Genomic DNA, 18,290 nt, shown 5'->3' with positions numbered 1-18,290 from the left:
ATAGAAGTGACACACAGTGTAGCGTCTCATTACTGAACAAGACATGGGAGGCATTGCACAGCTCTGCATCGTACTGTACTGCTTGGCAGGTAGGAGCCTGGACTGATTGAATTACAGTCATTCACACACACACACACTGTAAACCCAAGTCATTGGCTTGTGAATAATATCTGGCTTTTGCAGCAGCCATTTCGAACAGCGTTGTGTGTTGTTTTGAGGTCAGTGAAGGGTTTTGATGTGCTTTTCTGCTTTCAGGTGTTTGGGCGGACATTGTGTTGAAGCAGTCCGATCCTGAGATTAGAAAGCCAGGAGACTCTGTGAAACTGTCCTGTCAAGGCTCCGGGGAAGATGAGGATGGGGATACTATTACTGCTTATAGGATGACCTGGATTCGACAAGCTCCTGGGAAGGGGCTGGAATGGGTGGGCTACATTAGCACTGGTGGTAGTAGTACAAGCTATGCCCCGTCTGTCCAGGGAAGATTCACCATCTCCAGAGACGATTCCAACAGCCTGCTGTATTTACAAATGAACAGCCTGAAGACTGAAGACACTGCCGTGTATTACTGTGCTACTGCACAGTGAGTCAGTTCAATGCTCTGCTCATACAGAAACTCTACCCACAGTGGACTGCTGTAAAGCACACTGCACTGAGAAGCAATATGGTTAGCTGAACCATTCTCTTGATCGTCATCAATGCAATTTAGATGCAATTCCATGTTATTTACTATGAATCTAGAGAAAGATCTGACACTTGAATGCTCAGTTAAGATGAAAGGCATTTTCTAGAGCAGACTGCATAGAAAATCTGCAATGATGTGTCTCTGCTTTGTTTGTTCACTGCAACCAAGTCTCAGTTTCAAGAGCTCTGCTCACACTGCCAATAGAGATAGGAACTATTTATCCTTATCTACAACACGAACTCAGAAAATCTGCAGCAATACTGTAACAAGCTGTTGGCATGCACAGTGGTGTCCTGCCATCTTGCAGAGTGCAATCCATGCTAAATGGATCCCATGCAGCTACACTGGGGCTGTGTTTGACATGCTTTCAGTTTGTGTAGAGACAGGATTGTTCAGGGACTCAACAGAAACACTCCGTCACAAACAGAAGGACTTGGGGGTTGATTTGATGCACTTGTAATCTGCTGGGATAAGACACATCTGAATGTTTTACTGCAGTTTACAGCACTGAGGAATAACCCTGGTGTGGCAGTCTGGCTCGCAGTGGTGATGTGGATGACGTCACGGACCAGGAAGTAACTCAAACCAAAACAGTGGATGGGCGGTTGAAGCTGAGTGCTGGTGCACTCAGCGTATTTAATAAACAAAACAAAAACAAAAGATTTAACAAAACACCAAACAAAAGGGCACGAGGGCCGAACGAATAAACAAACAAGTAAGTTTCGTGCTGGATACTCCAGCACGTTTTAGCAATTGTTTTCTTCCTCTCTCTCTCCCGTTCTCCACTCTCGAACACTCCACACCCCGAGTGCAGAGTGCTGCTGGTTTATATACTCTGGCCGAGGGATTTAACTAGTTGGTAATTATCTTATTATCCCCCGGCCAGAGTCTGCACGCGTTTGGTAAGGATGCATGACTGTCAGCTAGTTACATAATCAGTAGCTGATCAGCCATGCATCCTCACGAGGTTTTTAAATATAACAATAAAAGACGCGGCGCTTTTACCCGCGCCGCAAACAAAAATACAAATAATAATAAATAGGGGCGGGACACTCCGCCACACATGCCCCCCCTTGTGCGCAGCACACATGGCCTTTTCGGCCACCTCCCCCCTTAGTCCCCAAAGTCCCGGTTAGCAGTCCCGGCGCAGGAACAGGGGCAGCAGCGGACCAAAGGTGGCGGCCACGGTGGGATGTCCTCCTCCCACCCAAACAGCCGTAGCGTTCCAATGGCCCGCGCACCGGCCGGCTCCTCTGGCCAAAAAAATTTTGGGGGTGGTCTCCAGACCTGCCCCCCCTTCTTCATGGCCGGCCACCCTTTCTCCTGCAGCGAAATTGCTGCGGGGGAAGCTGGTCTCCTGACCTCCCCCCCCTTCTTCATGGCTGGCAGCTGCCCTTCATGGGGCTCCAGCCACAGTATTTCCTGCCGCGAAAGTGCGGCTGGGGGAGCTGGTCTCCTGACCTCCCCCCTCCTCTTCACGGCCAGCAGTTCCCCTCCGTGGGGCTCTGACCACATGATCTCCGGCCGCGAAAGTGCGGCTGGGGGAGCTGGTCTCCTGACCTTCCCCTTCCTCTTCATGGCCAGCAGTTCCCCTCCGTGGGGCTCTGACCACCCAAACTCCTGCCGCGAAAGTGCGGCTGGGGGAGCTGGTCTCCTGACCTCCCCCCTCCTCTTCACGGCCAGCAGTTCCCGTCCGTGGGGCTCTGACCACATGATCTCCAGCCGCGAAAGTGCGGCTGGGGGAGCTGGTCTCCTGACCTCCCCCCCTTTCTTCATTTCTGGCAGCTCCCTTTCATGGAGCTCCGGCCATCGTGTAGCGACCCCAGGCGAAGCAGGATCCCTGGCGACCCCAGGTGAAGCCGGACCCTCGACGACCCCAGGCGAAGCAGGATCCCTGGCGACCCCAGGCGACGGCAGCAGCAGCGGACCCTCGGAAGGCGACGGCAGCAGCAGCGGACCCTCGGAAGGCGACGGCAGCAGCAGCGGACCCTCGGAAGGCGACGGCAGCCGCAGCGGACCCTCGGAAGGCGAACTCGGGAGGGGAGCCCCTGGCCATGGAGGCGGCAGCGGGAGCTCCACTTCTCCCTCGTACCCTGTGTCCTGTGGAGAACAAAAGGCAGCCCCAGGCGATGCAGAACAGCCATCCCCAGGCAATGGCAATGGTGGGAGGGGAAAGCAGTCCTCCCACAGCGGCTGAGACGGAACCAGCAGGTATTCACCCTCTGCTGGTGGAGCTGGGAGTGGCAAGCAGTCCTCCCACGGCGGCTGAGGCGGAACCAGCAGGTATTCACCCTCTGCTGGTGGAGGTGGGAGGGGCAAGCAGTCCTCCCACGACGGTTGAGGCAGAACCAGCAGGCATTCACCCTCTGCTGGTGGAGGTGGGAGGGGCAAGCAGTCCTCCCACGACGGTGGAGGCGGAACCAGCAGGCATTCACCCTCTGCTGGTGGAGGTGGGAGGGGCAAGCAGTCCTCCCACGGCGGTTGAGGCAGAACCAGCAGGCATTCACCCTCTGCTGGTGGAGGTGGGAGGGGCAAGCAGTCCTCCCACGACGGTGGAGGCGGAACCAGCAGGCATTCACCCTCTGCTGGTGGAGGTGGCGGAGGCAGAGGCAGCTCTTGCTGCTCTGCTCCTGGTGATGGTGGAGACAGAAGCAGCTCCTGCTGCTCTGCTCCTGGTGGTGGTGGAGACAGAGGCAGCTCCTGCTGCTCTGCTCCTGGTGGTGGTGGAGGCAGAGGCGATGGGGCGGATGCTGGCCACTCAGAGGGAGGCTGTGGCGGTGCTGGCTCCCTCTGCTGTGGCGGCTGGGCTGGTGTGTGCCGTGCTCCCTTCAGCAGCATAAATAGAGGCTGCTGGGGAACACCAGCATCCTGCCCTTCTCCCCCCCAGAAAAATTCAGGGGGTTGAGCCTGTAACTCCTCCCCTTCTGGCTCTTGGGACTGCAGCTTGGGTCCTAGGGCTGTGGAAGCCCCGACTTCCCTCTCTTCGGGCCGTGGACACACCGACTCCTCCCTTTTGGGCTGTGGACGCACCGACTCCTCCCTTTTGGGCTGTGGATGCACCGACTCCCCCCTCTTGGGCTTAGGACGTTCGGGCTCCTCCCACTCAGGCGCAGGACGTTCGGGCTCCTCCCACTCAGGCGCAGGACGTTCGGGCTCCTCCCACTCAGGCGCAGGACGTGCGGGCTTCTTTGCCTTCTTAGCACCGCCCCTCCTTCCCTTCTTCGGGACCAGCAGTTCCACCTCCTGCCATGGAGGGGGTTGGTCGGGTGCTTTGTGCCCGACCTTGCCGACGGCAAAGCACCACTCCTCCCCTTTGAGGCAGGTGAGGCAGGTTTCCTGATCCACCTGCGGCGATGGTATGGCCTTCAGGTGGATCCACTCCTCCGCAGTCTCCACCTCACCTCGATCAAAGGCCTGCACAAAGAGGGGGTCTTCATATGGGCACACCTCAGGGAGGTGCCCATACTCCAGGCAGGCGAGGCACCATGTAGCCCCTCCTTCCTTCAACTCCCTCTGATGCGCATGCCACCTCTCCATATAGGCGTCCACTTCATCCATTTTTTTTTTTTTTTTTTTTTTTTTTTCAAACACAAAAAACACTATTTGAAAAAACGAACACGAAAAAAACTTCCTTTGCTGTTCCTGGTCCGGCTGTTGGAGGCGTTGTTTGTCCCACGCAGGACACCATATGTGGCAGTCTGGCTCGCAGTGGTGATGTGGATGACGTCACGGACCAGGAAGTAACTCAAACCAAAACAGTGGATGGGCGGTTGAAGCTGAGTGCTGGTGCACTCAGCGTATTTAATAAACAAAACAAAAACAAAAGATTTAACAAAACACCAAACAAAAGGGCACGAGGGCCGAACGAATAAACAAACAAGTAAGTTTCGTGCTGGATACTCCAGCACGTTTTAGCAATTGTTTTCTTCCTCTCTCTCTCCCGTTCTCCACTCTCGAACACTCCACACCCCGAGTGCAGAGTGCTGCTGGTTTATATACTCTGGCCGAGGGATTTAACTAGTTGGTAATTATCTTATTATCCCCCGGCCAGAGTCTGCACGCGTTTGGTAAGGATGCATGACTGTCAGCTAGTTACATAATCAGTAGCTGATCAGCCATGCATCCTCACGAGGTTTTTAAATATAACAATAAAAGACGCGGCGCTTTTACCCGCGCCGCAAACAAAAATACAAATAATAATAAATAGGGGCGGGACACTCCGCCACACCTGGATTGCATCAAGCACCTATCTGTAGTTCTCACTGCGTTCCCTTTATACTGTACACAAGTGCTTGAACCAATCAAGGTGAATTCTCTGGTTCTGTTCAATTCTTTATTCAAACCCAGCTGTGCTTCTTCCTAGCAAATAAGCCCGTTGGTTTCTTCTAACTTTCCCATTGCAAATGCACAGCGCTTCTCATTGTCATCAAGTCAATGGCAGGGTCTGTATTATAATGAGACAGAATGCCACAATCTTAAAAGGTACAAGAAATAGGTTTTTATAAAATCAAATCATTATCTCACCCACCTATCATTCATCTTATTTAAATTCAATTTTTTTTCATGGCATGCTTGAAATGTTACTTTTTTTAATTGAGTTTAGCTGCTTCGCATCTCAGGATCTCTTTCCATTTACACAGCAGTTACTTAGTAAACACATGTGCACTTACACATCATTACAATGCTATCATGCATCGTTACAATGGACTTAACATGTAAATCTGAATGGAAAGTGTTACAAAGTACTGAAATACAGGACAATGCAGATATTACCATTGTCATTTACAACCGCAACATTGCAACTGCTAGGAGGCTTTTGAGAGTTTGCTAAGTGTGATTTACAGCCCCTCCACACACTGGAGTTCTCATCTACTGACAGTAGATGGCAGTGTCTCCATCAGAATGGCAGCACTGGAACAGAACAAAGATCAATGTGAAAACACTGCAGGCTGTGTATTACTGAGCTCCAGAGTAACAGTGAGAGCAGCCTGCTGTGCTTCCTTGCAAAACAGATTCACACTCCCCCACCTAATCAGCTCACTGCAGCATGGATGTGTGGAAGACTGCATGTGTGCAGCATGGATTTATGCACGGAATATCTGCTTTGAACGCATTTCTCCAGATCTCTTACATGCAGGATCAAGGAGATGGAATTAAAACAGTTTACTTGTGAATTCTCAAAAGAAATATTGACAAAAGCTTCTTTCCTAAAATCAAAAAGGGGTGTATATTTCAAGCCAGATGCCTGTGCCAGTTACCCTTTAAACAATGATCTGTGGGAATCAATCAGGGCCCATGTGTTTGCTAATAATCTGTGCTAATGGGCTGATTGTTCTATTAGTGCTCAATACACAGTCTAGGCTGAGTCTAAACTGACACATGGGACTGAATTAAAGATGAGAAAATCCCTCCTTGAAATACTCAAGGTCCTGATTAGAAATGAGAAATGATCAATTATAAAACACATGGCTTGAGTTGATGAGAGTAATCAGATTTGTTTGACACATTTCTCCAGCCCCTCTGTCCTTGTAGAGGGATTCCAGTGTGCAGTGTTTCTGGGAGTCAGCAATATAAACAAGCTGCTTTAAATAATGCAGAGAAACGTATGCAAATGTCCAGGGCTTCACTTCCTATTTAACTCTGCTGCAGTGCAGATAGGAGCAGGAGGAGAGGTAGCCTGTCTGCTGGTTACAACACTTTCTTCTTTCAATAACCACAATACTGCAGTACAATGGGGATTTTAACAGCTCTCTGTATAATAATGACAGCTCTATCAAGTAAGTATCTGACACTTGTGGAAATTAGCCTGCATTGATTCTGTATATTACTTGATGTTTTAGCAGTAGTTACTGTACGTTGTTTGCTTTTTTCCTCAAGGTGTCCGGTCTGATGTAGTGTTGACTGAGTCCGGACCAGCAGTTGTAAAGCCTGGAGAGTCCCATAAACTGTCCTGTAAAGCCTCTGGATTCACATTCAGCAGCTACTACATGGGCTGGGTTCGACAAGCTCCTGGAAAGGGTCTGGAATGGGTGGCCAGTATTTATAGCAGCTACATATACTATGCCACGTCTGTCCAGGGAAGATTCACCATCTCCAGAGACAATTCCAACAGCATGCTGTATTTACAAATGAACAGCCTGAAGACTGAAGACACTGCCGTGTATTACTGTGCTCGAGACCCACAGTGATGCAATCAAACCAAGCAGCCGTACAAAAACCCCTCTCTTCAGGACTGCAGCACTGATCACTCACAGGTTCTGCTTTCTTTTTCATGGTTGAGTTGTGGTAGCTCAACCATGAGATTCAGACTCTTGTCTGTTAGAAAACCACACACTCAATTTCAAAGAAAACACAAACAAGTGGCAGCTTCTATCTGTCGTGTTTTACTTGTACCTGCAGTCAGGGCCAGCGTGACCATATAGGCAGAACAGGGCGGCAAATTGAAGGGGGCGGCAAATACGCTACATAATTACATGTACGTGGTCTTGGAGCTGTGCAATCACCTCTTATAGTTACTCTAGTAATTCTGTCATTACCATCTGAGCAGAGTTTTATAAACTCCATTAATGGTGGGGGAGCTAAATCCTGCAAAGACTTAAACACCAAACCTGCATGGGAGTAATTTATGTAATTATCAAAACTTAACAGGTTATATTTCTTGAGTATATAACAGTGATGATACCTTGTCGGCTTTCTATCTAGAATTTGTAGACTTTGTTTATACAAAGAATTCAGAGGCTTAATTGCAGTCTTCCCAGCTTGTGAGCAGACAGTTACACAACAGGACAAATGAGAGAAACTCATAGAATGGAGATACAGCTTAGCAACAGTAACGGATACATTTGGTCTAATAACCCTAAAGTCAGCCACATTGAATTCACCAGTTTTAACAACCTTTGTATATGTTTGTGAAAGGAAAGTTGCGAGTCCATTATGACACCTAAATATTTAAATTCAGAAACTATACTAATCTTTTCCCCTTTTACAAAAATAGCAAACGGATTCTGTATTGTATTTCGCTCTATAGAGAAACAGACCTCGGTTTTACATCTCATCTGAAGGACGGAGCACAAGGAGGTGAAGTGACTTGCTCAGGGTCACACACACACACACACACACACACACACACACACACACACACACACACACACACACACAGTGAGTCAGTGGCTGAGCTGGGATTGAAGTCTTGCTATAGCGTTTCTTTCAGCAGGTTATACAGCATCTGTGTTGTTTTGCTGCGCACCAGACTGACAGCTGAGAGCTCTCTCGGTCAAAAGTGCGGTGCGATCAGGGGGCGTGGCTACCAGACTGCGTGTTCTGTGATTGGTTGTTTATGTTCTGTTAATGTGTTCGTCACACTGGGATTGCACGGACTGAACTGTAGGGGGCGGGGCGAGGGGAAGCTGGCTGACGGCCAATAATAATGTCGGGTTCCTCCGGTCACGGAAATCATGGAAAAGTCATGGAATTTTAAAACAGCGATTTCCAGGACTGGAAAAAGGATTGGAAAAGTGACGAAAAATTGCTTAGAAAAGGTTTAATATTATTTAAACTGCACTATATCTTGTTTAAGACTATCGTTTTTTGTCTCTGTCTGTTTCCTCGTTACTGTGATTAAGCACTAGTAATAATCTGAAGCAGTGAAGTACGCTACAATGGTTTTATTATTAAAAACGTGTCGTTCTTTATTACAATTTATTTTCAGATTTCATATGAAGCTTTTTCTGTTTATTCAATCAAACCAAGTACTAGTAGGAATTTGCTGGCACCATTTAAGACGTTTTTCAAGTCAATTAAGTAAGACTGGGAAAAGTAAACCTATATTATTATTATTATTATTATTATTATTATTATTATTATTATTATCTTCGTATAACACGCACGTCTGTAAACCTGACAGGTTGTTTTATTTCTTGATTTATTTCAGTTTCGTTTCACACGGACTTGCCTTTTTTCTTTTTGTGCTGATATTATACAAAATAAAATCCAAGCTACTGTCCAGACATAATGAGAGAGTAAAACGCCACCTCGGAGCTCCGTGACGTGTCGAGAGGACTCCTCCTTTGTGACGTCACGGGACTCCTGGGCCGCTTTTTCCTCTCTGATTCTGCGCAGTAGCTTGTATTGTATTCTCTATGTAAGGCCCTTCTCGTTATATTAGTCACTCGGCTTCGGCTGTACCAGCCCATTGGGGCAGTGGAGACAGAAACCAAAAAATGTACCATTGAGGCTTCATTCACACACTCTGAAGCCTTTTTAAAGCTCTTTCAATTACATTTATTCAAAGCGAAAATAAATACATTATTACTAATTGGTGTAGCTGCAAATGAACAGCCTGCAATCTGAAGACTGCTGTACCAGTGCATTGTCTCTTTCCTTCTCATTGTGTGCTATTGCTTTACAGTTCTCATTACCTGCCAGTAGATGGCAGTGTCTCCAACAGAATGGCAGCACTGTAACAGAATAAAGATCTGACACGTGTGCATTACTGAGCTTCACAGGAACAGAGAGATCAGTCTGCTGTTCTGCCTGCAAAACACAGTCACACTTCACCACCTCAGCAGCTTCATAGGACACAGAGAAGTCAAGAAGCATTTAGGGTTTATTGGAATCAGTTCACGGCTGGATATTGTTAAAAACACAACAAACAAAAAACCCAACTATCTCCCCCTCTCTTTCACTCCATTTTCTTTCTCCAAAATATGAACATAATGTTTGTGTTTAAAATGCCACTGATCAACACTGTTCCAAGGTTGTGGATTTCCCCAGCCCCTCTATCATAGTCGAGGGATTCCAGTGTGCAGTGTTTCTGGGAGTCAGCAATATAAACAAGCTGCTTTAAATAATGCAGAGAAACATATGCAAATGTCCAGGGCTTCACTTCCTATTTAACTCTGCTGCAGTGCAGATAGGAGCAGGAGGAGAGGTAGCCTGTCTGCTGGTTACAACACTTTCTTCTTTCAATAACCACAATACTGCAGTACAATGGGGATTTTAACAGCTCTCTGTATAATAATGACAGCTCTATCAAGTAAGTATCTGACACTTGTGGAAATTAGCCTGCATTGATTCTGTATATTACTTGATGTTTTAGCAGTAGTTACTGTACGTTGTTTGCTTTTTTCCTCAAGGTGTCCGGTCTGATGTAGTGTTGACTGAGTCCGGACCAGCAGTTAAAAAGCCTGGAGAGTCCCATAAACTGTCCTGTAAAGCCTCTGGATTCACATTCAGCAGCTACTACATGCATTGGGTTCGACAAGCTCCTGGAAACGGTCTGGAATGGGTGGGTCGTATTACCAGTGGTGGTGATACAGCTTATGCCCAGTCTGTCCAGGGAAGATTCACCATCTCCAGAGAGGATTCCAACAGCATGCTGTATTTACAAATGAACAGCTTGAAGACTGAAGACACTGCCGTGTATTACTGTGCTCGACACCCACAGTGAGGAAGTGCAATGCAGGACTCGTACAAAAACTATTCCATTACATACATGTGCATAGAAAGAGGAAGTGTGACTGGTAACTGGTATTCTGGTCTCTACATGAACTTCATAAAGTGCATCAAACTCTATTAAATGCGTTCAAAAGAATGAACATAAAGAGAGCCTGTGATATTATTGAGTCTGGTCACAGAACTGAGACCTGTGTGTCTCAGTCACAATGCTGGGATTGATTTCAGGATCAGCTCCATTACTGTGTGTCTCAGTCACAATGCTGGGATTGAGTTCAGGATCAGCTCCATTACTGTGTGTCTCAGTCACAATGCTGGTATTGATTTCAGGATCAGCTCCATTACTGTGTGTCTCAGTCACAATGCTGGTATTGAGTTCAGGATCAGCTCCATTACTGTGTGTCTCAGTCACAATGCTGGTATTGAGTTCAGGATCAGCTCCATTACTGTGTGTCTCAGTCACAATGCTGGTATTGAGTTCAGGATCAGCTCCATTACTGTGTGTCTCAGTCACAATGCTGGGATTGAGTTCAGGATCAGCTCCATTACTGTGTGTCTCAGTCACAATGCTGGGATTGAGTTCAGGATCAGTTCCATTACTGTGTGTCTCAGTCACAATGCTTGTATTGAGTTCAGGATCAGCTCCATTACTGTGTGTCTCAGTCACAATGCTGGTATTGAGTTCAGGATCAGCTCCATTACTGTGTGTCTCAGTCACAATGCTGGGATTGAGTTCAGGATCAGCTCCATTACTGTGTGTCTCAGTCACAATGCTGGTATTGAGTTCAGGATCAGCTCCATTACTGTGTGTCTCAGTCACAATGCTTGTATTGAGTTCAGGATCAGCTCCATTACTGTGTGTCTCAGTCACAATGCTGGTATTGAGTTCAGGATCAGCTCCATTACTTGTGGAAGGATTGGCTCACTTTTTCAGTTCCAGGGCACATGTTATTCTATAGTAATCACTGAGGAACTAGAAGGAAAGCACACTTAGTGTAAGGCTGAAACAATGCCCTTCTAATTCCATTAATTCCACTGCAGTTACCACATGCCTGTGTTGTCACTTCAATGGAATGTGTGCCCTGTAAGTGAAAGTCTCTCTGCAGTCCAGTCTAGAAGCATTGTTCTAAACAGCTGTCCACATCCCTGGAGGTGATTCATGCAGACTCACAGGGCTTCATTCTCCAGTGATCACACTGCACTGAGGAGGTACATGCAGACTCACAGGGCTTCATTCTCCAGTGATCACACTGCACTGAGGAGGTTCATGCAGACTCACAGGGCTTCATTCTCCAGTGATCACACTGCACTGAGGAGGTTCATGCAGACTCACAGGGCTTCATTCTCCAGTGATCACACTGCGCTGAGGAGGTTCATGCAGACTCACAGGGCTTTATTCTCCAGTGATCACACTGCACTGAGGAGGTTCATGCAGACTCACAGGGCTTCATTCTCCAGTGATCACACTGCACTGAGGAGGTTCATGCAGACTCACAGGGCCTCATTCTCCAGTGATCACACTGCACTGAGGAGGTTCATGCAGACTCACAGGGCTTCATTCTCCAGTGATCACACTGCACTGAGGAGGTTCATGCAGACTCACAGGGCTTCATTCACCAGTGATCACAATGCACTGAAGAGGTTCATGCAGACTCACATGGCTTCATTCTCCAGTGATCACACTGCACTGAGGAGGTTCATGCAGACTCACAGGGCTTCATTCTCCAGTGATCACACTGCACTGAGGAGGTTCATGCAGACTCACAGGGCTTCATTCTCCAGTGATCACACTGCACTGAGGAGGTTCATGCAGACTCACAGGGCTTCATTCTCCAGTGATCACACTGCACTGAGGAGGTTCATGCAGACTCACAGGGCTTTATTCTCCAGTGATCACACTGCACTGAGGAGGTTCATGCAGACTCACAGGGCTTCATTCTCCAGTGATCACACTGCACTGAGGAGGTTCATGCAGACTCACAGGGCCTCATTCTCCAGTGATCACACTGCACTGAGGAGGTTCATGCAGACTCACAGGGCTTCATTCTCCAGTGATCACACTGCACTGAGGGGGTTCATGCAGACTCACAGGGCTTCATTCTCCAGTGATCACACTGCACTGAGGAGGTTCATGCAGACTCACAGGGCTTCATTCTCCAGTGATCACACTGCACTGAGGAGGTTCATGCAGACTCACAGGGCTTCATTCTCCAGTGATCACACTGCACTGACACAGGGATTATCAGCATCACCACAATCTAATAATCATTTCAGCTGTTAGAAATGCAGCTCTTCAGCGCATGCTTCTCATCTGCACTGCGATCACTTCTTCTAATGATTGTATTAGGAATGACTTCCTCAGCATTGCACAAGAGCACAGGGCATTTAAAACCATGACCGTCTCACAGATGTCCAGTTGGAAGAGTCTGAACCAGCAGGTAAAAAGTGTGGGAGCCCACCAGTCTGAATCTGCCCATTCATGTCAATGTGGAATTCATCACATCTGCTGTGTCAGTAAATACATAACGGCATCATTAAAGTAACACAGAGTGAATATATCACTGTGATTTCAAACAGCCAGCGATTGACTGAAGAGATGAATCCCCTCATGTGCTCCACATCAAGCAAGACAAGAGACAGGTTTAAAAAACAAGAAGACTTTGAACAAGGACTGAGAGAATGAATAAAGGGTTCCAAATCAAACATCTGTCCTGTTTCAATGTTTATTCAGTTTATTTTTCTTGAGCTCATAATAAAACCTATTGGCAAATGGTATGAGGCTTTTGAGAGTTTGCTAAGTGTGATTTACAGCACCTCCACACACTGCAGTTCTCATCTCCTGACAGTAGATGGCAGTGTCTCCATCAGAATGGCAGCACTGGAACAGAACAAAGTTCAATGTGAAAACACTGCAGGCTGTGTATTATTGAGCTCCAGAGTAACAGTGAGAGCAGCCTGCTGTGCTTCCCTGCAAAACAGATTCACACTCCCCCACCTAATCAGCTCACTGCAGCATGGATGTGTGGAAGACTGCATGTGAGCAGCATGGATTTATGCACAGAATATCTGCTTTGAACGCATTTCTCCAGATCTCTTACATGCAGGATCAAGGAGATGGAATTAAAACAGTTTACTAGTGAATTCTCAAAAGAAATATTGAAAAATTCTTCTTTCCTAAAATCAATAAGGGGTGTATATCTCAAGCCTGATGCCTGTGCCAGTTACCCTTTAAACAATGATCTGTGTGAATCAATCAGGGCCCAGGTGTTTGCTAATAATCTGTGCTAATGGGCTGATTGTGCTATTAGTGCTCAATACACAGTCTAGGCTGAGTCTAAACTGAAGAATGGGACTGAATTAAAGAGGAGAAAATCCCTCCTTGAAATACTCAAGGTCCTGATTAGAAATGAGAAATGATCAATTATAAAACACATGGCTTGAGTTGATGAGAATAATCAGATTTGTTTGACACATTTCTCCAGCCCCTCTATCATAGTCGAGGGATTCCAGTGTGCAGTGTTTCTGGGAGTCAGCAATATAAACAAGCTGCTTTAAATAATGCAGAGAAACGTATGCAAATGTCCAGGGCTTCACTTCCTATTTAACTCTGCTGCAGTGCAGATAGGAGCAGGGGGAAAGGTAGCCTGTCTGCTGGTTACAACACTTTCTTCTTTCAATAACCACAATACTGCAGTACAATGGGGATTTTAACAGCTCTCTGTATAATAATGACAGCTCTATCAAGTAAGTATCTGACACTTGTGGAAATTAGCCTGCATTGATTCTGTATATTACTTGATGTTTTAGCAGTAGTTACTGTACGTTGTTTGCTTTTTTCCTCAAGGTGTCCGGTCTGATGTAGTGTTGACTGAGTCCGGACCAGCAGTTGTAAAGCCTGGAGAGTCCCATAAACTGTCCTGTAAAGCCTCTGGATTCACATTCAGCAGATATGCTATGCACTGGGCTCGACAAGCTCCTGGAAAGGGTCTGGAATGGGTGGCCAGTATTTATAGCAGTGGTACATACTATGCCCCCTCTGTCCAGGGAAGATTCACCATCTCCAGAGACGATTCCAACAGCATGGTGTATTTACAAATGAACAGCCTGAAGACTGAAGACACTGCCGTGTATTACTGTGCTAAAGACCCACAGTGATGCAATCAAACTAAGCAGCCGTACAAAATCCCCTCTCTTCAGGACTGCAGCACTGATCACTCACAGGTTCTGCTTTCTTTTTCATGGTTGAGTTGTGGTTGATCAACCATGAGATTCAGACTGTCTGTTAGAACACCAGACCACACTTTCTACAGGAAAATACAAACTGTAAAAGCGGCCATGCTGAGATTGTTACACCCCCCTCCCCCCCTCCCCACCACCAGGTGTAATTTAGAACTTTATTCATTACTCAAAACATCTCGGCTAAAAGCTCAAACACTTTTTCATGGTCCTCCCTACTGACAATCCCAGCTGCTGCTGGGGAGTGATCAGGTTTGGTTTATTTGCCAATACTTAGTGGAGGGAAGTATTAAAATAGGTAGAGCCTCTAAGTTAGTAAATACCAGAACACACTATTGACATGTCCAGTGGCTTCCTCCAATATTCCAGAGTGCAATCCATCATAAATGGATACCATGTGAAAGGGACTGCAGTTCCATTGTCTGCCAGTAGATGGTGGTGTCCTCAAAGGAAAGGTTTAGATGTGTTTTAAAAGAATGATCTATAAAAAGGTTATTTTCTCATTACCAAGTCAAACTGCTATTTCCACTGGAGTATCTGAACAATAAGCAACCTCCCTCCTTTATAATCAACACGTCCGGGCAGTCAGCTTGTTCTTTAGTGTGAAGGATTTTATTCCATCTCAATAACAATCCTCACCTCTCTTTACCAGGAAAAATAAAGACACAAACCCCAAAAATCAATGTGTTCAAATCTCTTCCCATCTGTCTGTCTAATGAATAGATAGCCCTTATAAAACAGTAATATAAAACAATATAGCCTACTAGTACTAATAGTACACTAAACCTATAATATTTTGACCCAGGTATATTTGCAGTATATTACTTTTTTATAAGGGAGATGTCAGTCTAAAGTGAAGCATCTAAATGGAAGCAGTCAGTTACAGAATTGGATTGTGTGTTTCTGTCTTATCAGTATTTATTACACGATGAACTGTTTATTCAGAGACTCTTCAATGCTTCTCCTCTACACAATTGTTGCCTAATGATCCATTGAACTGTTTGCTGTTTTATATGAAGAAAATCGCAGCTCCATTTGAATGCACTGCACACAAAGCCTCTATGCAAAGCAGGTGGCAGCTCCTCTCTACTTAAATACCTGAAGCAGCTCTCAGTGTTAGTCTGAGGAGAGACTGAAGCATCTGATACAGCAGAAGCCAAGCCTTCAAACAATGTGTTTCCTGAGAGATTTACTGCTGCTCTGTGTGGGTTTGCAGTGTAAGGAATCACAATCTAATATAAGAAAACAATTCTAATCAGAATTATTATTATTATTATTATTATTATTATTATTATTACAACTTGTGTGTTTTTGTTATTTTCAGATGCAGGCTGTGCTGAGGTTATAACCCAGCCCATTTCAGAAGTCGGAAAGCCAGGAGAATCTCTCAAGCTGTCTTGTAAAATCTCTGGATACTCTTTGACTGACAGCAGTAGCTGGTACGGCACAGGCTGGATTCGTCAGCCTCCCGGGAAAGCACTGGAATGGCTGGCAGTTGTGTGGTATGATGCAAACACAGCCTACCTGCCTTCAGTCCAGGGCCGGTTCACAGTCAGCAAGTCTGATTCCAGCAGCACTGTGTTCTTACAGATGAACAGCTTGAAGACTGAAGACACTGCCGTGTATTACTGTGCTCGATATCCACAGTGAGGAAGTGCAATGCAGGACTCGTACAAAAACTATTCCATTAGATACATGTGCATAGAAAGAGGAAGTGTGACTGGTAACTGATATTCTGGTCTCTACATGAACTTCATGAAGTGCATCAAACTTTATTAAATGTGTTCAAAAGAATGAACATAAAGAGAGCCCCTGATATTATTGAGTCGGGTCACAGAGCTGAGGCCTGTGTGGAACACAATTCTATTGTCTCTACAGAGAAGCTGTTCAGGATCAGTTCTGTTGGAAGGACTGGCTCACTCTTTCAGCTCCAGGACTCTTTGTTGTGTAGTAATGATTTGTAACAGCACAGGCTGAACCTTTAATCTAGTTAAGCTATTAAATTTTTTTCATCATTTTTTGCAGTTGTGCTTAATGTATTATGTCCATAGCCTATATATTATTATTTGTTTATTTAGCAGACGCCTTTATACAAGGAGTCCTACAGAGACTCGGGTGTGTTAACTATGCATCAGCTGCAGAGTCACTTACAACTACGTCTCACCCGAAAGACGGAGCACAAGGAGGTGAAGTTGTAGCAATTCCCATGCTACATAATGTGGGTGTAAGTCTCACCCACTTGTCCCTTTAATTAGGGTTAGTAGCCTGGCCAGGTTAAAACTTCATTTCCCATAGTTCCTTGCAACCAACCTCTGTTCATCCTCTCTCCCCATTGGCTCATTCAGATTTCCACCCCTCCAATCTCAGAGCTCCTTAGTAGCCAGCACTTGTATTAAAGCTGGCTAATCAGGCCTGAGGAAGACTTCCTTTCTCAGAGGAAGCCATTAAACTACAGCATTTTCTTTACTTAAATTTCAGTGAATCCATTACCATCCTTAGATAATCCCAGTGCATCCGTTCATTTTCTTTTGTCGCTGCACTTTGTCTAAACTGCTCTTTTTGTTTTCACTGTTACTTGTTTAAGTTTAGCTGTTTTTCTAGGTCTGTTTAGTGTTTGTTGTTTTATGTGTGACAGCCTCCATTTTTTCCTGATCCTCCTGATTTTTTCCAAACAACTGTTCACCATTCAACTCAACACTACTGGACAGTCTCAACAATTTCAACGTACTCAATGTTTTCAACTTTCTACAATCACCATCATTTCGGGACACTTTGCTGGACTGCCTTATTTGTGGGTGAGATCATTTCTTTTTTTGTTTGGATTTTTCTACTTTAATTTGATACTTTGTTTCCTGTATTTTTTCTGTTACTTTGTTATTTTGTTACTTTGTATGGATTTCAATTACCCTGCAATTACTGGACTTGTTGGGCATACCTGTCATTCTCCCACCATTGCCACAGAGACTGTTAAATGTAATTGTTTCCCCACCTGTATCTATTTATTTATCCTTGATCTTTATCTGTGTGTGTTGTGTTTGTGAGTGTGGGTTTATTGGAGACCCTCCGGACACTACATTCATTTCTACTTTGTGAATATGTTTAGCCTTCTGTTTGTCCCTACATACTTATCTGTACCATCTTATTTCTTACCTGTTACCTGCAATTATTTGAATTCCTTTCTTATTATTCATTTCATTCATTTGTTCATTTTTTCATTTGTTGACTTTATTGTTCACAATAATAAACTGATTGTTCTTGAAATTGACACCTCTGACGTCCCTGCTTTTGCTGTCTGTCACTCTTGCTGACTTATTTAGCTATAGGAATAGGGCCAGTAGTCTCTCCTTAGGGAGGACAGTGCAACTGCTTCTCAGTTGTGCAGAGTGATCGTTACAAAGTGACTTGCTCAGAGTCACACAATGAGTCAGAGTTTAAGGTGGGATTTGAACCGGGGACCTCCTGGTTACATGTCCTTTTTTTGAACCACTGGACCACACAGCCTCCATATTGATGCGTAACAAGTTTAGAGTGAATTCACTAAACAGTTGGCCTGTCTACCAGTTACAATCTAAAGAGAGTTCTCATTTATACACCTCTCCCCAATCAGAAATTAACACAGAATTCAATATTATATTAAAGAATCATAGAAACTATTTACAATATTCTGTGTCTGTATTTTTCAGTTCAATTACAGCATGTCTCGTCTCACTGCTTTCATCTACAAATCCTGCAGTGCTGAAGTAGGGGTTGAATCCTTCGCAAACTGTACACAGACATGACTTTGGTTTTATTCGCATAAAATGGTTGCTTGGTGGTTTTTTTGGGGGGGTGGAGGTGGGGGGTCCAGTTCACAGTCTTCCACCAGGGTCCAGAAACTCCCAGGGCGTCACTTTGCACTTGTTTCTATTCTCACGAGACC

The sequence above is a fragment of the Acipenser ruthenus genome, chromosome 54 (genome assembly GCF_902713425.1).
Source record: "Acipenser ruthenus chromosome 54, fAciRut3.2 maternal haplotype, whole genome shotgun sequence".
NCBI classification, from domain to species: domain Eukaryota; kingdom Metazoa; phylum Chordata; class Actinopteri; order Acipenseriformes; family Acipenseridae; genus Acipenser; species Acipenser ruthenus.
The sequence above is the reverse complement of the archived record's forward strand: the minus strand, read 5'-3'. Positions refer to the sequence as shown.